General features: G+C 47.5%; 1 protein-coding gene across 7 annotated transcripts in view; it reads left to right on the top strand.

The window, feature by feature from the left end:
- Positions 1 to 816: 816 nt before the first annotated feature.
- PHLDB1 (pleckstrin homology like domain family B member 1) overlaps positions 817 to 26,165 on the top strand; it is a 417,405-nt gene continuing 392,056 nt past the window's right edge. For 2 of the 7 annotated variants that reach the window (XM_078682232.1, XM_078682224.1), the window contains exon 1: positions 819 to 1,837. The gene's annotated coding sequence lies outside the window, so the exon portion shown is untranslated. Of the gene's footprint in view, positions 1,838 to 26,165 lie in introns of all 7 variants that reach the window. The other 5 variants (XM_078682227.1, XM_078682226.1, XM_078682222.1 and 2 more) reach the window with 4 other exon arrangements.

Genomic DNA, 26,165 nt, shown 5'->3' with positions numbered 1-26,165 from the left:
CTGTCATCGCCGTGCCCATTTTGTTTTTATTTGCCCTCCATCTCCTAGTGATAGTGTAGCAAATGTATAGCGATGCGCAACCCCCATAAAGCCTCGAAGCGCTTTTGAGCAGTACTGTGATATGCTACTCCATTTGTTCTGCATGGTTGTAAGGTGTGAGGTTGTATAGTGCTGTCGATTAGAAAGCGCCTTGAGGCCTTTCTGTTCACCGTGCCATGCAACCACTAAGTGAATGGTCGCTGGGCTATTTAATCATAGCTGTAATTACTGTAATCTTAGCTGTAATTACTGTAATCTGAGCTGTAATTACTCGTGTTATCGGCTTTAGAAGGATTAAAGGCTAGCGAGCCCAGAGCTGGTGCAGCTTCGAGGAGTGCGCGCGCCTTTGTATGTGGCGCTGGGACAGCATGCCCAGAGCCACGCTCACTCAGAGAGTCCCCTCCCCCCACTCCGAGTCACATCTGGCCCCCGAGGGCGTCAGTCCCGGGGTCTGCGGCCGGGCACCAGCTGTCCCCCAGAATAGTCCGTCTCCATCCGTGTATTTTCCGTGCGTGCGCCTTTGGGCGCTTTCCTGGGCTGTGAGTGGTCGGATGAGGGGGTAATGTCCGGAGACAGTTTTAGCGGTGGTTCTGGGTGGAGCATGTCTCTGAGGTCGGTGTTCGTGGCGAGGTCCCTCCCTGTGGCGAGGCCGCATCAGTGCCTCATTGTCCCTCCGGCCCTCCCACCCCGCCCCCTCCGGCCCCGGGGGGCGGGCTCATCCCAGCTGGCCCGGACCTGCCGTCCCATCCAGTGTGTGTCGGAGGGAGCCGGCGCCACATCCGAACGGCGGAGCCCGGGCTCGGGGAGGTAGGACCGGAGTTTGGACTGACCCTGGGAGGGAGCGCGCACCCCCGGGAGCGTCACAGAGGATCGAGACCACACCAGCTCCACTCGGCGTCTGCATTCACAGGACCCGGCGCTCCGGGTCACAGCTCCGCGCACCCTGGACATCTGGGTTACAGCACTGAGCATCCCTGGACCCCAGAACACAGCACTGTGCACCCAAAATCACAGCACTGTGCACCCTGGACCCCTGGATTACAGCACTGAACACTCCTGAACTCCAGAAGACAGCACCGGGCACCCCAAATCACAGCACTGTGTACCCTGGACCCTTGGGTTACAGCGCTGGGCATCCCTGAACCCCAGAGCACAGCACTGTGCACCCAAAATCAGAGCACTGTGCACCCTGGACCCCTGGATTACAGCACTGAGCATCCCTGGACCCCAGAGCACAGCACTGTGCACCCAAAATCACAGCACTGTGCACCCTGGACCCCTGGATTACAGCACTGAACACCCCTGAACTCCAGAAGACAGCACTGGGCACCCCAAATCACAGCACTGTGTACCCTGGACCCTTGGGATACAGCGCTGGGCATCCCTGGACCCCAGGACACAGCACTGTGCACCCAAAATCACAGCACTGTGTACCCTGGACCCTGGGTTACAGCACTGGGCATCCTTGGACCCCAGAAAACATCACTGTGCTCCCTGGACCCGAGAACACATCACCCTGGACCCCAGGACACAGAACACAGCACCCCTTGATGCCCAAGTCACCGCACTAAGACTCCTCAACCCCAGGCCTGCACTGAAGACCCCTGGATTGTCAGACCCCGGAGCCCTGCTACCTCCCTGGCTCTCCAGACTCTCGGGTCCCCGGATCGTAGGACCCCCGGAGCCCCGAAGCACGAGGTCCAACCCCCCTGGTCGGGCAGTGAGGACTCGTGGATTGTAGTTCCGAAAACGGCAGGACCGGAGCGGAGGGCGCGACCCGCAGGGCTTTGTTGGAGAGGTAAGACCCCTCCGCCACATCCTACCCCGGAGCCCCCCGCGCTGTGACTCCAGCGATTGTTCTCTCAGAGTGGGCGCTTCCCCTTTGACCCTCACCCATGGACCACACCCCCTCGCCCATTGGTGACAGTTTCCTGAACCCACTCCCCTCCGCGATCCCCGCCCTACAAACCTCTCTCAGTGCCCCATACATCACATTCATGTGTGCATCGAGCCTCGCCCCCCTCGGGTGGCAGACATGTTGTACCATCTGCCCCTCTCAAGCCCGATCTCTGGCCCCCACCTGCACGAATCCACACCCAGCGCAGCGAGGCAGCCGCGTTGACACGAAGCGCAATGCTAGCACCCTAAGTGACTGATTCATGGAGTCGAAGAGTCCCCAGCGGTCGCAGCGCCAAAGAAAACCTCCCACCATAAATTATAGCGCCTCGACGTGTCGTTGTGCGTTTGGGGCACGGCGGATGAAATGTGTCCGTTAACATTTCTAACCCTCTCTCCCCAGCGTGGCGCAACGCATTCCTGATTCTGTCTGCCACTAGTTACATTTTGGTATGGTATGTTAAGCACACTGCGAGCTACATCGCCCCTAGGCGCTACATGGCATGGAGGGAGGAACCACGGAGGCCCACTTCACTCTTCATGTTTTGCTATTCCCTATAAACAAGTGCGAGTAATTCCCTAAAGTTCAGTTCTATGGTTTCATGAAATAATAAAAATTATGTATGTGCTTATGTTCCACTGGCTTGGCGCGGTTGGTGTAGCCTCTTGTGCGTTCCTTACAGCCAGTTAGCGCTGTGCGTTAAATAAGAATGTAGTGGGAATGAAGGGCAACTTTACAACGCTGTCCAGTGACCAGTCACACCTCCTGTGAGACCCGCGCAGGACGCGCTTCTCGGCAGAAAGCAGAACATTCGTGCTGAATTCGCTGCGGGAGTGCAGGAGCGAAGGTTCTTTGCTGTTAGGGGGCGTTGCTAGGCACAGGTAGGGTTCCTGCTACTTTTTATTAGACCTGGCGGCATGGGATCATGCCTGTATTTGGTCGCTTACAGGGTGAGAGTACTTGTTACTCCGCAGCACGCGGGCAGGAGCCCCAGAATCCGAAAGAATAGGTGGGATGGTCCGTTTTTGTGGAGCATGGAATGTGTTCTAGTTCTTACAAGATGGACCAGTGACGCAGGACTCGATCAGGCGAGGATTCACACCTGAGGTCGGAGGGGTTTTAGCGTCCAGCGGGGATGGAGTGAAACAGCCCTCTAGGCTCTGGGGAAGCTGTTGGGGAAGAGCTTTACACAGGCATCTAAGCGCTAGTCCAAGGCCCGACTAGACACTGGAATCAGCTCTGGCTGAAATGTCAGCCTTACGCAGCGTGGGAGGGTGTTCCTGGTATGGAATAGAGCCGTGGTTGTTCATAGCAGTCCACCCGGCTCTGAAAGCAGCGCCTTAGCGTGAAGCCTGCTGCGGAAATGCCAGAGTGGCAGCCTGCTCTGTCTGCCTCTGCTTTGGGAGCCAATGGGCTTAAAAAGCCTTTGGCGCCGGTTTTTTAGTGGTCCATGTGCCCCTGGTGACTGCCCCCTCAATCCCTTGCTCCATGTTTGGCACTATATGGGGAACATTTAATAAATAGTCGCGCAAAGCAGTGCAGTAGCCAAAGTTTCTGTGCTGCGTTGCGCGAGAGAGCGGAACAGCGCGGTATCTCTTAAGCTCTGGTGCTGTATCTCTGCCACTCTTAAGGCTGCTTGCACCACACACACCTCAGTTGATGACGCTCATCTCTCCCCTTCAATTTCTACTGGTGTCTGGAGAACTTTAGATTCGTATATGGATTTAGCTTCTAAGGGTTTGGTTGCTCAATATCCTTTTGATTCGTTTGCGTGAGTGTTGTCCTTTTGTTCTGGAGCAGAAGATCCTTTCCTTCCTCTCCTTTCCCTTCTTTTCTTCCTCTCCCTATCTTTACCTTCTATCTGTCTCTTCCTCCTTCCTTCCCTTTTCTTTTTCTTTCTTTCTGCTCTCTTTTCTTCTTTCTCTTAAATCTCTCGTTTAACCCATGGTGATACTCTGGGTCACGGTTTACTGGTTTCCATATTATATTTTATCTCAAGTAGTAATTCCTGATGAATTTATATTTTTTCCTCATATGTATCACCTCTATGCTATTCAAGTTTTTATATACTCTTGTAATCCTAATAAACTTATTGAACTAAAAAAAAAAAAGGCTGCTTGCACCACGCAGACACTGTTGTACTGTACTGCAGTGAGTGTGATGCCTAGCATAGTTACCCACAGTTTAGAGTTTCTCTAACTTTGTGTGATGTACAGTGCAGCACACATGCAAAGTTCGAAAAGTTTTGAGAAAAGGAAGCTCCTCTGAAACGTCAAGCGGGCGCAAGGAGGCCTACTTTTTTGGTGCAAAGTCCGGTCGACTTTCTTAAGGCCTCATTTGCGAGGCCCTTTGCAGCACTTTTGCGCCACCAGAGCATCACTTTTTTTGACACTCCAGTGGCGCAATGTGCCGCAGCACAGGCCACACAAAGCCACTTTATGTGGCTTTTCATGGCCTTGTAAATTAGCGCCCCTTTCAAGCAGCACACTGCATGAAAGGGGCGCTCCGTGGGTGTTGCTGTGAGTGTTCCCACGCAACATCCATGGAATCCGAAGCATTCCTAGATTTACGAGGAATCGTAAACCTGGGAATGCGTCAGATTTCGTTAAGGAAGCATATCCGTATTGCTTCTCGTTTTCTTCTCTTTCTGTGTGTGCTGTATTCTGCAGCACACAAGAGAAAAAACACCTCTCGTGATTGTTTTTGTGCGGGAAGGTATCTCTTCCTGCACAAAAACAATCACCCATGCAACGCAGGCATCCTTGCACCATGGTGCAAGGGTGGCTGCGCTGGAGCATGGCAGCCCATTGAGCGCCGGCGCAGGGGAAAAGGACAGGAATGCTCCATATCTCACAGATATGGTGCAATACTGCCTTTTTCTTTTGACACAGGGCAGCACAACAAGATTCCTTTGCGGCACTGCCCTGCGTCAGAATTCATGGGTGGCTGCTGTACCACCCGTGAGACGGCCCCTTGATGCAAAGTGCTACTTTGTGTTACTTTAGGGCTACAGGAATATTTTCGATAAGTAAATCCCAATCCGAGACGTGCACCGATTGGCGTCACTTTTTGTGACACTGCACTGGCACAAAGCCTCGATACATTTGGCGCGTGTTTGTTTCTTTGACTACTGCAAGTGGATAGAGTCAATGACACTCTTGATTTCAGGGTATTTTTGTTCTGAACAGATACATGTGACTCACAGAGAAATCAACACGAGAAGTGTAATGTCTTGTATTTATAGAAGCTGCTTCTAAAGTGTGATCTGTGTGTGACGTTTTCTTCAGCTTTAGGGCAAAGAGAGAGAGGGAGAGTATTAAAGATTCCTTATGAAATAACATTTGAGCACTCTTGCCTGTCCTTCGGCTAGGACACCAAGAACACTCAGTGCATTTTATGCTGTAGTGTTTTTAAAGGTCTTATGGCCCAGGGGCCCATCAGCTGGTGTTTCTTTCTAGGGACATGCCATTGTGTGTTTACATTGCAATGCATGGGAGAATATCCAATGTGTACCCTTCACTGTGCTCTGAAGCAGTAAGTGGCAACCGAAGTGCTATATAAATGAACTAAAGCTACCATTAAAAGTATGGGTGGGTGAAGAATTCAGCTCCGCAGGTGGAGTTTGCAGAGTTTTGCCCACTCCGTGCTCCGTGTAGAGTGCGGAGTTCCTAAAAACTCAGCGATGTGAAGCGCTGCACAGTTCTTTCTTCCCAAGCAGCTCGCCAACGATAAGTTGGTGAGTGCTTGTGAGAAAAAATAATGCCATAGACCTCCTCCTGGCGAGGATTCTCATCGGAGGTGGTTGCGGCAGGTCACAACCACTCACCTTCGAAAATCTGCCATTCGCGTTGAGGAAGCTGCCACTCCAGTAGAATGTTTACTTGAGTGGCAGAAAGCAGCAGCGCCCTCTCATGCAATGTGTTGTGCCGTTCGCACTGATTTTGCAGCGCAGAACGAACCACTGGCACTAAAAATCAGTGTGAGCTGCACTACTTAACAGGCTTCGCTGCAGGTGGAACTCATAGGAGCACCTGGAAGATTTTCAAGCACTTCGCGGAGTTTCACAGAGTGAAACTAAGCCCAGGGTTAATTAAATGTAGAAAATGGAGACTATGCTGTCACAAAGAAGGGAGGGGTATCCGTTCAGAAAAGTATTGATTCTGCTAGCCTTGTAGTTTCGCCAAATTTGCCACAAATTTCAACTTTTGCTTTTCAGTATGATTTTAGAAACAGGGATGTTAGAGACATTGGATGATGTAATAGTGAAATAAGGGGAGAGAGAGAAGGTACAGGGTGAGAAAGTGGATGAGTAGGCTGCAGATCAGGGGCGTGAGTCCAGGTGTGTGGCTAGGGGGATAGAATTTGAAATTGATTTGGGCAAACAGTAAAACTGCTAAACAATTTTGTTTATCAGGTTTCTTTTGGATGAGTACCTATCAGAAAACTGAGGTTTCTGAATGTATAGATTTTCACCTGTATTAATGGCCCTGAGGTCACCCTGGAGCCCTGCTTCCGAGCTCGAGGAAGGCCTTGCTGCTAGCCAGAGCTGTAGCGACAGACCAACCTTGGCTGTAAGCTGGGACCACTGATGTGATGACAGAGCAGTCTCCGAAGGTAGGGGATATGTTTCCATCCCTGGGATGTGTGCTTGTAAAGGAGTCAAGATGAAGGCATAGAGGAAGGTTTACCTCCAGCTGGAGATGTAGCAGCCAAATAGTTTATGACCTGAGCTCACAGGTGCTTTTGCACTCATCAGAAATGCAGTGGAAGAGCAGTCTAGGGTTGAGACATGCCAAAGGCTTTCGGTCCAGTTAGGCAGGTGTTCTACAGTGATCTAGGATCTAGTCTGAGGTGGGAGTGGCTGGTCCACTCAAGGGGGGTATATTCATTACATCTAGACTGGACTACTGTAACAGCCTTTATGCAGGAACCAACAAATGCGTCATGCACACGCTTCAGATGGTCCAGCACGCGGCTGCTCGGCTGGTACTGAAGTGGCCTAGGAAATCATCTGCCTCTGCTGCATTAGACATCTTGCACTGGCTGCCAGTTCACAAACGTGTTCTGTTTAAGGTCCTTATTATTACCTTTAGGGCCTTTCACTCACGAGGCCCACAATATCTTCAAACTGGCTTTCAGCGCTACGTTCCCTCCCGTAGCCTAAGATCATCCAATGCAAATCTCTTGACCATTCCAACTTTTAGATTGGTGTCAAAGGGAGGAAAATCACTTGCGATTATAGGCTCAAAGGCATGGAATCAACTTCCACCTCAGCTCCGCCAGATTGCTCCTGAGTCTGTATTCAGGAAGGCCCTTAAAACTTGGATTCATAGTGCACCAGATATACTGTGCAAAACTCTGATCTGAATACCCTACTTCCCTTTGTTATGAGAAGTAAACCAGTTTTTCTTTCCATCTCTGGTTTCCGTATTAGCGCCGAGATGCTCCTTGGAGTGATAGTAGCGCTATACAAGTACTTTTTTACATTACATATAGCCAGCTAGGATCCAGTCTGAGGTGGGAGAAACTGGTCACCTCAAGGGTGGTATATTCATTGAGTGATCTAGGCGTGTGGGAAACAAGAAGAGATTTCCTTCAATCTGAGATGTGGTAAGAGAGCAGTCACGGATTTTGTAGGGATCCGTCTGTTATAGTGGAGATCACAGCAAGCCCGCGAGAGTCAAAAAGCATTCAGCCACAAAACGCGTTGCAGTCACCCATCTTTCCTCTGGATCCCTGAGTATTCCATCAAACAATATACCACTGACACCTGGTGCTTTTCCGGGTCTGCTATTGGCTTTCATAGTCTCGCGAGATTTGTGCTGCTGAGCTGACGCTGCTCGCCGATGTGTTCTGGGCATGCACGGTTGATGGAATTCAACATGACACTTCACAGAGCTCCATTGAAATCAAGGACTCCTCCTCCATTTAGTCAGGACTTCTGAACTGTGAACTGTTATACAAACAGAATGCTCTTGTCCCCCATGCCCACACAGATGGCAGAAAAACAAAAAAATAGCATCTGCTAACTTAGGCAAAGGACACGGTACCCTTTCATTGCTGAAGTTAGTTACAATGCTTAATTTATGAAATAAACAATTGAGTGTAAATACTCAAACGTTTAGGCTTAGGGGGCTGCTGCCCACTTCCTCCACTGGTGCCACCCACTTCCCCCATTACCCCCACCCTCTTTCCACTGGCACCGCCCACTTGCCCAATTGGCACTACCCACTTCCACCACTGCTGTTGCCTACTTCCAGCATGTACAAATCTAGCTTGCAGCGAGCGAGCCTGCCTTCTTCATGAAGGTTTCAGGGAGTTCATAAAAAATGGGCCGAATAGTGCATTTTAAATCCAATTTTCAATTAAATCTGCTAAAAAGACCTATTCTCTGAAAGGACACTCATAAAATATACCAGTACCCTCATGGTAGAGTTTAGGGGGAGGGTAAGGGTTAGGGTGTGTGAAGAGGCACTTTTTTCAAATAAGTAGAGGGATGTAACAAAATAAAACAGGTGAGGGTAAATCCCTGGGCACAGAGACACGGGGAATGCCATGCACAAAGAGGATAGGGTTAAGAACAGATGACATGGCAATGAAATGGGCAAAAACATTGCCACAGAGGAAAGTTATACCCTGGGTAAGAAGAAGGGGGTAAAACCATGAGCAGAGATGGGAGGTTTATTTTAAACAGTCAGTGGTTAATTTGTAAAAAAAAAAAAAAAAGTCCTGTGGCTCTTGTCAGGAGGCAGCTTGAACCAGCCCATTTCTCTTGTGAGTGCCGCCTAAAACAGAACCAACTACTAACCATAAAAGTTGGTGGAGGATGTGGTGTAATGGCCAGAGCTGCCGACTTCGGAGCTGGAGAACCAGATTGGAGTCTCAGAGTCTGCTTAACATCCTGTGATTCTGAGCAAATCATTTAATCTCCCCATGCCCACCGTAAATGAATCTGTCTTTAACTGGTGCCCATGAAAAGCGCCAGTGTTGATGAGTAAGTGCCGGTGCTGAGTACAGGAAACCGCAGGCTCAAATTAAGCACTGAACAGGATGCTACCATGGGGCAGCAGAGAGGGTAACACTACTGGCACAAAGCAGAGGTTTATAATCTAGAGCTCAGTGCTTGAACCGAGGATATAGAATGTCAGGCACTCCTTGTCCAGCAGCACCTGTTTATTACTGAGAAGTGTCAGCACTCACTCATGTGTTACAATTACTGCTACTCTGCTGAGAAATCCAGGCATTTGGCCGTTTAAAATGAACACTTGCAGGTGCTCAGTGCCGGACAGCACCAGCCCATTTAAAGCACTACTAAAGCTACAGGGAAAATGTGATGCCAGGGGCACAGACGAGGGAGAGAGGGTATTTTGGGACAGAAGAGAGTGCAATATGATGGGGCATCTAAAGGGGGTGTACTAATCCCTGATTTCAAAGGGCAGGGAGATTGCCAGGCAATGCGCAAGGAATGTTGCCGTAGTGCAGAGGGGCGGAGAAAAGAGGATTGGTGATGGCGTAAATGAGGACTGATGTAGGGTGACCGCCTCACACTTGGCCATTATGGACTCTGTCTCCCTGTCCTGAACTTTTCACTTACACATCAGTGTTTTTAGGTGTTAGTCTAATTAGTTCAATGGAAGCAAAACAAGACCGCAACACCCAGAATGCAGTGGGGTCCTACACAAAAGTAGAGAACTGGAAACAGTGTCCACAGTGACCTGGATAGAGGTGGTTCCTCTACACGGAGATGGGAGCATCACCTTGGGGATGAGGAGCAGATATTCCCAAGGTCACAGAGAAGATGATCTGAAGGTGAAAAGAGAACCCCCTGAAAGAGCTGGGCAGAGGAGAGGGCAGGAGCATGGGAAGGGTGGCACATTGAACACAGACGAGCTACGGTGAGAGGTTATTGCAGTTGCCGCAAAGGAGAGTGAAGCTGTAGGTAGGGAGGAGGCAGTGACACAACCAGATGACTGTGGAATCTGTGAAAGCATAAGTGCTGAAAAAGTGTTGATATATGGAAAATAAAAAAGGTGGCCTGACCACAGAAGAGAGGGTGATGTTATAGTGAATAAGGCGATATTATCGGTCTCTGAGTGCACTCTGTGTGCACTCCCGAGTGTAGTTTTCAGCTGCCACTAACAATGAGTTCTTTGTGTTGGGTATAAAAGGTGGGCGAAGCTTTGAAACAGGCGTGTCCAAATAAGCATAAGTAGGAATCCTTTCCAAGACTCACAGTCTGTGTAATTAGGAGGATGGCCTAAAACATGCGTAGTCAAGTCATGTGCTTCACACTGCATGTCACATGACATGTATTTAGGTCCCTCAATGTGAGTTTGCTGTTAGTACATCCAGACATATCGCACAACAACGAACATATACTTCTAAAATAAGCCAGGCCTATTGGCTTTGCCAAAGCCTACCAGCACTGATTTTCAGCCAATATCAGATAAATGAGTAACAGCAATGAGATTCTTGTGAATAATTGAAATAAGAAATGTTTCCATTCTGAAAATATGAGAGAGAATTCTATATTACAAACGTCTGTCACTGCTGTTCTCAGCCTCCTTCTGCAGTGTCTCTCTTTGTTAGTCACACCCTTTTCTCTCTTTCTGAAATCTCTCTGGCTACAAGTCACACTCCTCACCGCCTTTCTCTTCATCACTGTCTTTTCACTCAGTACATCTGCATATACTCCCTGACGTCACTTCTCCTTCGCCATCATCTCTCTGTATTTCTCGCGTTCTCTCTCTGTCACAGACATACAGACACCCACCCACACACACACGTATGCCTCCACCTTCACACACTTTTAAATAAATTGGTCATTTTAATTGGCACACGTGAACATTCCTCTGTGTGCTCAGCAGAGAGGCCAAAGGTTGGATGATCATGTAGTCTGATATCCGATAAGACCCACTAATAGATACTGTGAGAAAATCGCACTGCCATCAGCCTCCTTCCCAGAGCTCTCAAATGTGTCCTTTATGAACACCCACCAACAACTGGAACTCACCTATAGCCACTTCAGTTCACAGAACACACTATTCGAGAGTCTTATGTTGCATGAAATACAAAGCCATAAAAATGAAATACAGTCTAAAAAAGCAAAAACCGTCAAGGAATGCAAGATGAAGTAGAACATGTAAAATGTAAACAGGGGCTGCTTTGTAAACGTGAATTACCTAAAGAGTTTTTAGCGCCATTGTCGAAAAGAGATCAGTGTTTTTGAGTTAAGGACTTGAATATATGGCCTGTCACACACCTGTTTCAAAGCCAGTTTGTATTTGCTGCCGATGCAAGGTCAGAACTGTCAACGTGGAGCGGCAGAAACAGCCCCTGGGGGAGGGTCATTAAGATGCCTCTACCTTAGAAGAATTGTGGGTGGGGCTCACTGACACCCATTCTCACAAGATGAACACTGGGTAGTTACTTAAGTAACAGGCACCCAGCTCTCCCAGCTGCACAACACAAGCCACCAATGGTGGGAGGAGAAGGCCTGACACAATGTCCCGCCCCAGCTGAGCCAGATATAAGAATTAACGATTGGAAGTGGAGGCTGAGGTGCAGTGACGTGATGCCCGGGTGATGATGTTATGAATGCGGTGATTGGCTCTGGGCAGACCTGCAAGAAGAGCATTGGCCACGAGCAGTGCTCAGGAATTTATGCTCCAGAACCACCACCCCTGGAAGTACAACATTGTCCCCAAATGGAGAAATAAGTTTAGATGATGACCATCGGCAAACATCAGAATAAATGAAGCACTAGGTAAAGGGGTTCATGCTGGAGAATGTTTTTTCTCCAATCTGAGAGATCTCTACAGAGGCTCACTTAGGCGAACATCTTTTCTCCTATCCAGGGTTTGATGGTCTGGTGATCTAGGATTTAGGTCTGAGTTTGGAGAATTTTTTTCCTCAGGTCTGATGGAAGTGCCATGCTGGAGACTCATGTAGAGAACATTTTGTTATGTTATGTTACAACGTATTTATAAAGTACGCGTACACCAGAAAGGTTTCATGGCGCTGAGGCATGGAGGAAGAAGCCCCAAAGCTTAGCCATGAGTCTGTTTAAAGAGCTAGATTTTTAACAAAGTCCTGAAGCTCGGATAGGAAGTTGCGGCTCTAATGTGTGGGGGAAGAGGATTCACAATTGCTCCAATCGGTAAGGCTGTGGTAGGGCAGTCTTTGCTCCACGTATGAGATCTCAAAATGTTTTCCTCCAATGTGAGGGACAGGAGTAGGGCTTCTGAGACTACAGATATGACGTCGTAGAAGACCAAACGTAGTACTCTATGCTTCAGATAAGAGAAAGGAAAAGGAAACTGCTCACATTTGAGAGGGATTGGTGGTGGTTACATAGGTAACGCCTTTTCCTTCTATCGAAGCCGTGTTGGTAGCAGGGGTCATACAAAAGAAGGCTCTTCCTCACATTGGAGATGTGGTATATGGTAACCCTGGCATGAGTATGTGGTTGAGGAAGGTTTATGCTCTGATTGGTCGTTTAGTGGTAGAGCGGCCCATCCCTCATTCTAGGCAGCTGCAGAGATTGGAGATGTGGTAGCAGCCTGTTGAAGGTTGTATCTTTTAAGCGCTTTGATGCTAGTGCCGTCCTTGCTGCACAGTGGCCAGGGTGCCCAGCCAAATCGAAAATGGTGGCAGGTGCCCACAGCGGGTACACTGACTTTTTAAGGGAGCTCTTCTTTCACCAGTGGTCTTGCAACAATCACTTCTATGTTGTAGGTCCAGATGCTAGAATTAGCTTTTGTCATCTTTGAAATCAATTAGACGTCAATAGTTCCGGGACACTTTATTCCTACATATTGTGGTATTGGGGTTAGCTTGGCAGCCAAGTCAGATGTTTGTGGGCCTGGCTCACTTACAGTGACTCTCAACCATTCTTTCAGAAATTAGATACACTCCACAATTTACAAGGATAATACATCGTGCTACTTTTTGCCACATAGTTGGATTCAATGTGAAATAAAATGTGGTCATTTGTGTTCCAAGTGCTCTGCTGCATTTGATGTGTTCTGGGAATCAGTCCCTACCGGGGTGTTGCCTATGTGACTTATTTGCGTGGAGGTGTAGCGGGAAGGCGATCAAGATCTAGGTCCGGTTTTGAGCCACTTTTCCGTTGTAGCTGTTGTGGTGCACCAAAGAAGCCTTTATGACCAAGATGGAGCATTTCCCTCCCCTCTTGCATTCAGTTAATTTGTAGGTTGTCAGTGCTTTGCTATTTTCTGGGCATAGAGTTCATGGAGGTTGATCATTACAGCGTTTGTTAATTATTTGAGGTCTTCGTCATACGGGGAATTATGCCCGAGTGAATGAATATAAACCGTGTTCGGGCTCCCACCAGTCGCCATGGCAGTTTTGCCAAGACACGAGACCTGCGAGATCAGACCTTGGTCCTAACCTTGTTGTAAGTGCTGCGGTTGTCTTTTCTATGCTTGACAAATTCTTTAAAAAAAAATATGGGCACTGTGTTTAGAACTTTTTCTTCACATACAAAAATAAGATACACGTTAATCAGTCCCAGAAATTTATGAAGCATAACGTAATGTAATGTATGTAATGTAAAAGAAATGTATAGAGCACACTGCAACCCATCGGGCATCCTGGCGCTAAAGAGGGAAAGACAGTAAAAGACAACTGTGATCTGAATCAACTAGAGGTTAAGTTCCAGGAAAGAGCCAGGTTTTTATTTGTGTACGAAAGGGCAAAATAAAACACAGAAGTGCTTTGGTTCTGTGACAATACAGCAAATGTCCTCCATGTAAAAACATTAATATACTGTAGAGCACCAGGTATTCTCTTTTAGTCACTGCTTATGCTGAGCTCTGCGCTGCCACAGACCAAGGGGCTTATTTACAAGCTGCTTGCGCCACCCGTACGGCACTTTTCCCATGTTAAAAATGACGCAATAGTGGCGCAAGGGGTTTGTAAATCAGCCTCATAGTTTCTTTGTCAACACTGTCACACGACTAAGAATTGCAAAAACCTAAAATTACTAGCATCAAGCAGTTCATCTCTAGACCAAGGGTCTTTTTAAAGTTTAAAGTTTGGCAGATAAAGTTTACTGTGTTGGGATGGCGGATCACAACACCTCCGCCACCCTGAGGGACCACCGCCTGCCAAATTCAGAGTTGTCTGCGGACCCTGTGAACAGCTTTTGACATGGACAGGAAATGCCGTCATGGCGGTTCCTGTCAATGTAGGGAAACTTTGACGAACTGTACCACCAGCCATGTTGGCTGTCCATCAAACTTTTCAAAAGTTTTTTTTTTTTTTTTTTCAAAAACAAACTCCCAAAATGAGAGTCTGTTTTTGAAAAACAAAAAACGAAAGGTCCCTACGTCCTGGAAGTGTTGACCCAGTGTGTAGTGGTCATTATTGATTTTTTCTTGTGACTTCTCAATAGGTATTTCCCAGAGGTGATGGAGAGAAAAAAAGACTTTACATCATCCGCCCTGAATACAGATCCTCCCTCCAAGGGCCCATACTCCCTCGAAAGAAGTATTCCATCCACAGAGCCAACGTGGTCTCCGTTGACGGCATACTTATGGTTTGCCAACTCCACATGAGGCAGGAGGACCGAGGGTTTGGCAGATAGGTTACTCAAGTCAAATGAAATAAAAAAACTTTATTTGATTATAGCTTCTAGAATCATAAAAGTACAGTGAGAGTAGATTCATATAACATCATCACTATATCAAACAATTAATCACATAAGAAAGCCGCTTGCGCCCGATACACTGGAGAAAACACTCTCCACAGTACATACCTCATCATCACTGAGTGACTAAAAATTGTAAAGCTAAAATACATTTTCTGAAATGTCACTGTTTTAAAAATCTGATTATTATCCTTCTGGAATACAATTCACCCAGTTTGCAAAAAAAGGTAATGTGCAGCAAAATCTTTTTTAAAAGCAGCATCACAGGTAGAAATGCTGAGGCTGTCACTAGTATCCTGACCACAGGGAAAGCACAACAAACTGATAATAGCGCCTGTCCGACACTGTACAAAAAAGCCCATTCCCAATGAACAATACTGTATAAAAGATAGGGCTCCATAAATGATGCGGGTTTAAGCGCAATGCAGTTGTGTATAGTAGGCTTGTTAACATAACATGTGTATTTAAAGCACACGTTCACCCAGAAGGGTATCTTGGCGCTGAATAACAGATCTTTATTGTTACCCAACTCAATGGCACTCATTTGAGCGACCAGGATGGATGAAAGGCTGAGTGGACCTGCTGGGATTTGAGCCTGTGATCATGAGGTCCCTGCGTACTGAGCCACCAGACCCAGTTAAGCACTATCAGCCAGATTCAGCAAACCAAAATCCGCTCGCAAAGGGCCAGATTCTGAGAATCTGACCCTTTGCGAGCTGTATTTTTGCATTTGGGATGCATCATCCCAAATACAAAAATCGCAATTCTAGAAATCGTTAAATTGCGATTATTTGCATTTAAGGAATCTTAATTTGAGATTCCTTAAATGCAATGCAGGAACCATTTAAAAATTGCGAATTCGCAATCTGGGGCCGCTATTTACCGCAAAGTCTAACTACGTGGTAAATAGCAAAAACTTAGAAAAATGCACTTTATGTGCGTGCATGTGTGTGCACAACACCAGTGTACATTACCATTTCAGGGGTGCAACAGGATGTCCTTTGGACACCCTGGCACCCTTGAAATCGCTTCCTTATTTGCGATTCGCTAATTGCTAATCGCAAATAAGGAATGACTCCCCATTCATTCCTATGGGCCTTTAGGCCCATAGAAATGAATGGAATGGGAAAGCCATTCCTTATTTGCGATTAGCAATTAGCGAATCGCAAATAAGGAAGCAGTAGAAATCGCTAACAATATTGCGATTTCTACATGCATCCCGTTTTGCGAGTCTTTAATAGCGAATCCTTAAAATTCGCTATTAAGGACTCGCAAAACATGACTTTGATGAATATGGGGGTATGTTTTCATGTTTGGACCATCTCAAAACCAAGAAAAGTGCTTTTTGCCCAGGCTTTGCTCCACTTACAAATGATGGATTGGTTATGAGTAAATTATTGTCTTGCCTACATGTTTGCAACACTGCCTGACATATGATAACCACTTGGGGCCAAATGTACTAACAGTACTAATAGCGATTGCCAAATAGAAATTTGTTGTGAATATTTGGTAATTGGAGTTACTAATCTACTAAAGTTATATCAGGCTCTTAGTTCCTAATTAGCAATTAATAGTGGGTTGCAAATGAATATTAATGAGGTAGGTTGTAATTTGTCACCCACTAGGATTCGCTGCTATCACAGGGATAGTGACCTGCTGGGGTCAGCAGACCACCATGTCTGTTATTGTTTTTAAATAAAGCAATCTTTTTTTTTTTTTTAAATGCTGTCCGTTTTCCTTAAAGGAATATGGAATTTGTTAAAACAATAAAACAAAAAGTGCCATTCATATTTGTTAAGAGCAGGTAGCGATCCGTGGGAATACAGCCGGCTAATAAAAAATATTTTTTAAGACATTCTAAATGGGGAATGCTTCCCTTGCGGACTCCTTCCCAATTGCAAATGGATCACTACAAACTTTGCGCAAACCATTAGTACATACCATTCAGATTCCTTATTTTGAAGGGATACCCTAAACACGCCCCTTCCAAATAGTGATTTTGTTTTTGATCACAAATGCAAACTGCGATTCACCAGAATTGCAGTTTGTTGTTTGTACATTTGAAAAAAAAATGTTTTTGTTTGCAAGAGACCCAATTCTGCAAATTAGGCCATTTTGCAACCGAACCCATAATGTCTCGCAAACGATTGCATACCAGCCAGTCCCAATACCTGGTGATTACACATTGCACATTCATTGGTCCAAATAAAAAATGTCATAACATCGGAGGGGCAGCCGTCATAATGTCCTCAGTCTACTGTAAACCGAACTCCTTATGAATCATAAAATTTGAGCCACCATGTGGAATATTAGGCAGGCACTGGCAAAAATGATGTTCTTTGATTTTCAAGTAGGAAACATCTGCATGCCCACAAATCCCCGCACCATAAGTGGCAATAAGAATACACTGACTTTTAAAAATATTTTAAAAGGGACACATAGGCTTCCCACCTAAAGAGGGGAGTACATTAAAGAGGGACACACAGATTGCAATAGTTTCTATTTTCTTACAGAATTGTCAATCTGCCAGGGACGTTAGGTACTCTCAATAGCCTATTTTCTTTGGTAATAAGGGTGCACATGTTTTACTGCCATGCCCCATGCCATGGCCTGAGACTTAGAGGAATTCATATCCAAGTCAAGATTGGACACAAAAAATAAAATTGAAGCCTTATCTGTGTGACTGGCCTAGTAGAGTTTTTGATGTATGTATAACTGTCATCTTGAATGGCATAATAACAAATAAAGATATTAAAAAGAAAAGATTGGACATAAAATTATCAAAGGTTACTACCAATTTACCCAAGCGGATGGGGGTGTCTGCCAAAAGAATTACATCATGCGCGTATAAGAGAGCAGCAATGGAAGATGAGTTTTATGATGGGAACATCCTTGTTCTGCCCTACTAAAACATTGTTTACGTTATTTGTGCATAAAATGAACAATAATATGGCAGGAATACAGCCCTGGCGTATCCCGCTCTCAAGTTTAAATGGATCTGTAAATTCCCCCAAAGGACCAAATCTGACTCTGGCAGACAAACCATTGTGCAAATCAGAAAGATAATTGAAAATTGACCAGTGGAAGATCCAGGCCAAGTTCCAGTAACAGCGGCCATGATTTTGATCTATTTACCTGATCACAAGCACTAGAGGTCCATGAAGGCCAGGTAGGATGGGCAGCGCCGGGCGATGGTGTTTTTGCTAATAATTAGGTACAAATTCAGGTACTGCTCTATGGTGTCCAGGACCTCTCTAAAGCCTTTCTGGCAGGTGCTTAGAATACCCTGATTGTTGGTCGATAACTTCAGTCTGTTAAATATGACTTAAACCAAAACTTTCACAGTAGAGTCTTTTACTGAAATTGACTGTTAATGCGGATCATCACACTTACTTAAAAAAAAAAATAGGTACAATTATTGAGGTAGACCAGGAGTTAGGCATGTTGATAACACTTAACTTGTTAAAATTATTGGACAAAAGGGAGATGAGGGAGATCAATTTAGGTGAAAAGCCAATCCAAGTGAGGGTATGAAACATAAAGTTCCAACTGATCCTGTCGAAGGCCTTTTCAGCATCTAGGTATATGTGTTTATTGATTCCATTTTATTACCCCCTTTTTTGAATTTCATTTGTGTACCTCTTATGCCTCTCTTTGATTATCTGTATTACATTTTGTATTTTATGCTGTGTTTTTGGTTTCAATAAACTTGAACTTAAAAAAAAAAAATTATTGGACAACAAGGAAGCCTATTAGCCGATGTTGCATTTGAGCAAATCGATTGGAATGCCGTCTGGTCTTCGAGCCTTGTTAGATGGGACTTCAAGCAGAGCGGTGACAACCATTTAAAGTTCTATCTCAAGCTTAAAGAAGAAATGCTTAGGACCATTAACAAGATTCATTCCAGAATTGCAATTGGTTGAGAGGGAATAAATATTAGAAAAAAGCCTCTCCTATAATTCTACTGGATTGTGGGAATTGATGGCGGTCAACGGATTGTTGTAATTTCTTATGGAGTTCACAGTGTCCCCAAAAACTTTCTTGCCTCTTGATTTGGAAGCAAGAATAAGCTATTGGCAGTTCATATGCTTAATCTCTTATACTTAGACCTAAGTGCTATTTTGTTCTCAGTGCATCTAGCAGCTATTGGACTTGTATCCCTTGGTTTCACTACTGGAGTAGCAGATTAGTCCTCAATCGCCTGTGTGCAACGGGACAGGCACTATTTAGCCATCTTGGAGAGCGCTACTTCCGGGCTTTGATAGGCTTTATTAAAAAAACTTTTAGCGGCAGCCCACAACTACACATAGGCAGCCACAATGGTGTGACTCCCTACCAAGGCTGAAAGTGAAATAAAATAACTCATGGGGTTGTTACAATAGCGGACGGACTTCAGTCCTGTCGCCATCGTATTGGATTTGGGACGGGCTGCCTACGAGGCAGCCTACCCACAATTCGAATTACGATGGGACCGCCACCATGGCAGCCACATTACCTAGATTTTGTATTGTGGCGGGGATGCAGCCAGAAGCCCCCATGCAATACAAAAAACAGGGTGCAGACAAATCCCTGCACTAATGGCAGGAACCATGTAGTGCCTGCCAAATGGTGCAGGGATATGTAGGGTGGCACCATAGGTGCCTCCCAGGGTCCATGTCCCTGCCCCAGGGATTAAGGGGTGGCCTGCTACGAGCCCCCAAATCCATTTCCGCCAGCCGTTTTGGGGTGGGTTGACTGCCGCTGAACGACCGGGGTAAAGGGATATCATAATCCTAACAGCGGTGCCTGGCAGGCACTGCTTCAATGCAGGGATTTGCAGTTGGTCTGACGGGCGGTCAGATTCGATTCGCCCGTCTGGACCATGGCAGTCAGTCTTTCCAACCTCCAAGCTTCCCCCTCCATCATAATATGGCAGGAGAAAACCCGCATTGCGATGGCGGAGGGACAGCCACCGACAGCCTGCGGCATGAATTTGGCAGTTTTCATCTATGATGCAAGTTCTTAGGGTTGACAGCTTTAAGGGCATTAGAACTTCTAGAGTTCTTGGCCAAAGGAGATTATGAACCCGCTGCCAGAGGGCCCTGATCCCCATGATGCATCTCAGGAATATTGTATGGAAACAGACGACTCATGAGACTTCTGGAGAAAAAAGTATAGTCAATTATTGATGAACACCCTCTGCCAAAAAAAGTTGGAATAATGGGTGCATAGGGGTCGAATCTCTTGTGTATGCTCACCAAGTCATGATCCAATACATTTTTTCCTTACTGAGCTGTCTTGTTTTTGAAGGACATTAGTTCCTTCGCAGCTCGACAGTATGGTGAATAACTTCTCAAATTAACACCCACAGCTATCTGTGCATTAAGATCACCACACATAATCCATTTAGGGAACATAAAATGAAATTATGATGCAAGTAACAATGAATCAACAAAACTAAACAGTCCTCTAAAATTAATGGCATTTGAATAAGTATAATCATCATTATAGTTTCAAGTTTCAAGTTTTTATTAATTTAGCACAGTTACTTAAAACCATTGCTATACAAAATCTACTTTAGCACGGTTATATTTAAATTTAGCTTTTAGCATATAATCAAATAAAAACAAGGCTAAAAAAAAACAACAATTTTCCAGGCTTAAAGACCGATATGCTTATTGAGGAACAGCATTATGGTTGCCTGTGTGAACGTTTTGCTGTGCTTGACCAGATAAAAATAATTAAGACAAAGAGTACTAGGCCAAAGGACGGAAAAAGTCTGTAATAAGTCTTTGAGGGGGAGGGGGAGGAAGCGTGGCAGCCGAGGGAGGTAATAGAAGATTGTCCAAAAGTCTCACAAATTTTCCAAACCTTGCGAGCACTTGAATGTCAGTCGATGTAAAGCACAAGGCCGAGGCCTCCCAGCACGTCCTAGCGCCCCATTTTAAGAACAAGGGTTTCAAAAGGGACCTTCTAGGGGCTGCTAGTGCCGGGCAGCAGGACAGAAGATGCAGCCATGATTCAGAGTGGTATTTGCACAGCCTGCAAGCCCCCCCCCCCTCACTTGTTGGGGCCCATTTGTTGAAGGCCGTCGAGCGCAGGCCTAGAAGTCGCATAAACATTATGTTCTTCCGAGCCACTTTGCTTAAATTTTCCTGGCAATATGCTTGTGGCATCCCAGGAAGATACGAAGAGTTCAAAGGGAGCAGAATGGTTGATATCTTTAGAGCCTGCAGATCCATGGACTGAGAAATAAGTTTGACTTGCTTATTGATGGTACTCTTCCAGGCCGAGTATGGAATAGTGGCTGAGAGGAGAGATGACTTGTCAATCTCTAACACTCTTATGGCCTTTTCAATCTGGGTATTCCAGGGATTGCCAGGACTAGGCAGGATTCCTTTTAGCTGGAATTTAAGAGTGTTATCACCTGCTTTTAGGGTCCTAATAAAATATTTCAGGATGTCGGCCTCGCAGTGAAGAGATTGTCTTTGTAGACCCATCTCCAATCGTAGTCTTGCCCGCTGAATGAGACTTGGCAGATGGAAAAGTTTTTTATAGGTGGAAATTTGGGCGAGCTCAAGACTAGGGGAGCATGCACCAGGAAAGGCCAGGTGTCCATAGGTTAACGCAGGAAGTAGAATAGCTTTAGTCACCTTCAGGATGGCTTCTGCAGAGGGGCTGCTCAGAGTTTGGTTCAGCCGGGTCAGGGAGTATGAAATTGCATCATTATAGAAGATAATAAGATTTTTAATTTTAAATCAGCACAATCAACAAAGAAAGGCTGTATTCTTTTGGTTTCAGCAACTAAGCGAAAACAAAACATAAATTACGTATGAGCGTGAACCAAACTGTAAGGCCACTCTCTGCACAGCCTGAATGCAGTATAACAGCTGGGACAGACCAGCAGGTGTAACCATCACAGAGGGGATCATTAACAGGCCAAGTCTCTTGCAGCAGAATGATGTCATAAGTGCTAATGAAGGATAAACCCTTCTTTGTTACACTTTTTCGAGGCTATTTGTATGTGCTATTTGAGCTCGAACTGTAAGGCGCCGATTCTCAAAGGGCCTACGCACTCATGGGGAAGGCCCCACAGTCGTGGCTGGGGTCCCGCAATGGGTAATTGCAGTACAGAGGTTCCACCACGGAGGTCCCGCCATGAGTGCGGAGGTCCTGCCACGGGTGCAGAGGTCCTGCCACGGGTGCAGAGGTCCCGCCAGGAGTGCGAAGGTCCTGCCACGGGGGCAGAGGTCCTGCCACGGGTGCAGAGGTCCCGCCAGGAGTGCGAAGGTCCTGCCACGGGTGCAGAGGGGATGTATGACGTTACAACGCATGCTTTTACCACACATGCTTTTACAACGCGGTTTTTACAACACATACCATTACAACGCATAGCGCTTTTGGGTGCTGGATAGTGAATAGTTTAATTTACTATTCCAACTCCAGTCCCCGTGGACACTAGGGAAGGTGTTGGATAGTAAATTAAATCTATTCCCTATCCTAGAGCGCCCCCCAGCGCAATGCATTGTAATGGTTTTCGTTGTAAAACCTGCGTTGTAATAGCACTGCGTGGTAAAAGTTGCGTTGTAAAGGATGTTTCCCGTGCAGAGGGCCTGCCACGGGTGCAGAGGTCCCGCCAGGAGTGCGAAGGTCCTGCCACGGGTGCAGAGGCCCTGCCACGGGTGCAGAGGTCCCGCCAGGAGTGCGAAGGTCCTGCCACGGGTGCAAAGGTCCTGCCACGAGTGCGGAGGTCCTGCCACGGGTACAGAGGTCCTGCCACGAGTGCAGAGGTCCCGCCAGGAGTGCGAAGGTTCTCCCACGGGTGCAGAGGTCCCGCCAGGAGTGCGAAGGTCCTCCCACGGGTGCAGAGGTCCCGCCAGGAGTGCGAAGGTCCTGCCACGGGTGCAAAGGTCCTGCCACGAGTGCGGAGGTCCTGCCACGGGTGCAGAGGTCCTGCCACGAGTGCAGAGGTCCCGCCAGGAGTGCGAAGGTCCTCCCACGGGTGCAGAGGTCTCGCCAGGAGTGCGAAGGTCCTCCCACGGGTGCAAAGGTCCTGCCACGAGTGCAGAGGTCCTGCCACGAGTGCGGAGGTCCTGCCAGGAGTGCGAAGGTACTGCCATGGGTGCAGAGGTCCTGCCACAAGTGCAGAGGTCCTGCCACGAGTGCGGAGGTCCTGCCAGGAGTGCGAAGGTCCTCCCACGGGTGCAGAGGTCCCGCCAGGAGTGCGAAGGTCCTCCCACGGGTGCAAAGGTCCTGCCACGAGTGCGGAGGTCCTGCCACGGGTGCGGAGGTCCTGCCAGGAGTGCGAAGGTCCTCCCACGGGTGCAGAGGTCCCGCCAGGAGTGCGAAGGTCCTCCCACGGGTGCAAAGGTCCTGCCACGAGTGCGGAGGTCCTGCCACGGGTGCGGAGGTCCTGCCAGGAGTGCGAAGGTCCTCCCACGGGTGCAGAGGTCCCGCCAGGAGTGCGAAGGTCCTCCCACGGGTGCAAAGGTCCTGCCACGAGTGCGGAGGTCCTGCCACGAGTGCAGAGGTCCCGCCAGGAGTGCGAAGGTCCTCCCACGGGTGCAGAGGTCTCGCCAGGAGTGCGAAGGTCCTCCCACGGGTGCAAAGGTCCTGCCACGAGTGCAGAGGTCCTGCCACGAGTGCGGAGGTCCTGCCAGGAGTGCGAAGGTACTGCCATGGGTGCAGAGGTCCTGCCACAAGTGCAGAGGTCCTGCCACGAGTGCGGAGGTCCTGCCAGGAGTGCGAAGGTCCTCCCACGGGTGCAGAGGTCCCGCCAGGAGTGCGAAGGTCCTCCCACGGGTGCAAAGGTCCTGCCACGAGTGCGGAGGTCCTGCCACGGGTGCGGAGGTCCTGCCAGGAGTGCGAAGGTCCTCCCACGGGTGCAGAGGTCCCGCCAGGAGTGCGAAGGTCCTCCCACGGGTGCAAAGGTCCTGCCACGAGTGCGGAGGTCCTGCCACGAGTGCAGAGGTCCCGCCAGGAGTGCAAAGGTCCTCCCATGGGTGCAGAGGTCCCGCCAGGAGTGCGAAGGTCCTCCCACGGGTGCAAAGGTCCTGCCACGAGTGCAGAGGTCCTGCCACGAGTGCGGAGGTCCTGCCGGAGTGCGAAGGTCCTCCCACGGGTGCAAAGGTCCTGCCACGAGTGCAGAGGTCCTGCCACGAGTGCGGAGGTCCTGCCAGGAGTGCGAAGGTCCTCCCACGGGTGCAGAGGTCCCGCCAGGAGTGCGAAGGTCCTCCCACGGGTGCAAAGGTCCTGCCACGAGTGCAGAGGTCCTGCCACGAGTGCGGAGGTCCTGCCAGGAGTGCGAAGGTCCTGCCATGGGTGCAGAGGTCCTGCCACGAGTGCGGAGGTCCTGCCAGGAGTGCGAAGGTCCTGCCACGGGTGCAGAGGTCCTGCCACGAGTGCGGAGGCTCTTTGTGAATCGTGCCCTAAGTGACAGGGAGTCAGTAAACAGCCTGGAATGGGTATGACTGTCAGTTCCAATCGCACAGACCCTGTACAGATGAAAGTCTGTTATACAGCGGTACTGGATTACTGTTTGCATTTAAAATGCCACATGCAGCGACACCAGGAAGTGATGAGAACGAAAGAGGGGGAGGCCTAAAAAAGAAACCTACTGGAAAAACCTGAGTGCAGCTGTGTTTGTCATCATGTTTGAGCTGGCCAACAAGCAAAGTTGTGACAAAAATAGCTTTGCTAAAGTTTCCTTTACACAATCCATTTTAATGACTTTCTTGGGATCCAATTCAAGGAAAGTGTCTCAAGAATAAAGTCAGCATTATACGTTTGAAATCCCAATGCTTGGATAACCAGTGAAGGACTTTGTAGCGAGGCAGAGATTCATCCCTGCGTGACTGGCGGTTGAGAGTTGGGATGGTAGCAAGTACTAAGACATGCCGCTAGGCTTCAGGATAAAGGCTCAAAAATTGTCCTCAGAAGGGAACTGCTGAGGGTCAGAGCACGAGCGCAAAATACAGTCTCCAACCAAGGTTTTATTCCCATTTTTTGCCATCAGAGGCTTCCTGTTGCCTTCGGCGTGGACTCCCTCAGAATGGAATGTTGTACCCTCAGTCATCTATCACAACCTGATTAGGCCCAACGTGTACTGACGGCAAAATGACAGAAGTGAGGGAATTTGAATGACACGCCTGACCATTACTGGGTCCAGGAGCAGGTGAAATGTCAGCTATATTATGGGACTTGGATTTAACAAACTCTCAGTTTGCTCCAGCTTCTCATGAATAGTTTTGAGGGGAAGCCTAATTAAGGAGTTGAGCTTCGAAAACCAGAGGTCAAGTGTCATGCAGGTTCCAGATGACAATACAGGGAGAACAACATTTGCATTGACAACCTTTTTTCAATGTCCAAAGGTTTTCACCTCCTTTTTTTTTCGCTTGACAACTTGTTCAATAACAGGAGACCCTTAGCCACTGATGCCAGGCCCGACTTTTAATCCACCGAAACAATAGTTTGCCTCTAAGACCGGGGCTACAGAATATGTAGGTTCGGGAGCCAGCATGTTAACAGTAGTATCACCATCTAAGGAGACGTCTGCTCTGTGAACTCAGTCTCCTTACTTATAACGCCAATGGTGAGTGCAAGAAAACAATAGGAGAAGTCTGTTGTGTGGTGATATTATAACCAGACGACATACTTGCTGCTGTGCATTTGCCCATACTTCAAACCTTCTCTGGGAACAGGTGGCCCGGCCCGGCCTGTTTCAGATGCTGATGAGTGTGGACGGGCCCACCCTTGGTACCATCTCCTCTGCCCTTCCTCTACTATTTCGAGGATGAATATGGAACCAGGAGTCCCAAACAAAGATTCTGGCGCCAGGGTACTCTGTTGTGTTAGCAACTGAATTCCTTGTCTGCTAAACTCTAAGTCAGGCCTTCAGTCATAAAACACTATTGTGGTTTTGGCCACATCTCCACATCAATAACCACAATCACCCCAATAAAAGCACAACGTTAAACAGATTCAAGGTTGAGGAAGAGAGATCCTTCAAATACCTCTCCATTGTAGTCCTAATTTTTCAAAAGGCGGAGCTTCACATTTAATAAAGGTGTTCGAATTCTGGAAGTAAGACAGGACTCTGTAGATAGGTTAGGTTGTAGTTTATTGACCATCCACTCTCCTCACTGGAGAGCACACCAACATTCCACAGTGAGCTTCAGGGTGGGGCAAACCAACAGGGACAGAAAGGTAGGGGTGGACGGAACATACCAAAGGGTCTGAGTGCAACAAAAGGATCTTTAGCAGCAAGGCTTCTGGGAACCACTAAGTCATGACTCGCTCAAAGACATTGGGAAGGTACATCCATAGGCAAAGTTTAGGATTATATACTTACCAGTTACCAGGTATTTGTTTATGCTCATCTATGACCTCTTGGAATCAGGTTCTCTTGAAATTATCTTAATGGCATAATCCTGGTGAAGAGCTACATTTCGTCCATGATAAACAAGACTTTCTGATCTACAAACCAGTGCTAAGGGTGAGACCCCAAAGTCCTGGAAAACTGAAATGCCCAAGTCTACAACCAGGGATATGATATTTTGAACCTGCATTGTAAACCCC

Source organism: Lissotriton helveticus, chromosome 3_1 (genome assembly GCF_964261635.1).
Source record: "Lissotriton helveticus chromosome 3_1, aLisHel1.1, whole genome shotgun sequence".
NCBI lineage: Eukaryota > Metazoa > Chordata > Amphibia > Caudata > Salamandridae > Lissotriton > Lissotriton helveticus.
Note: the sequence above shows the minus strand (reverse complement) of the source record. Positions and strands in the feature narration are given on the sequence as shown.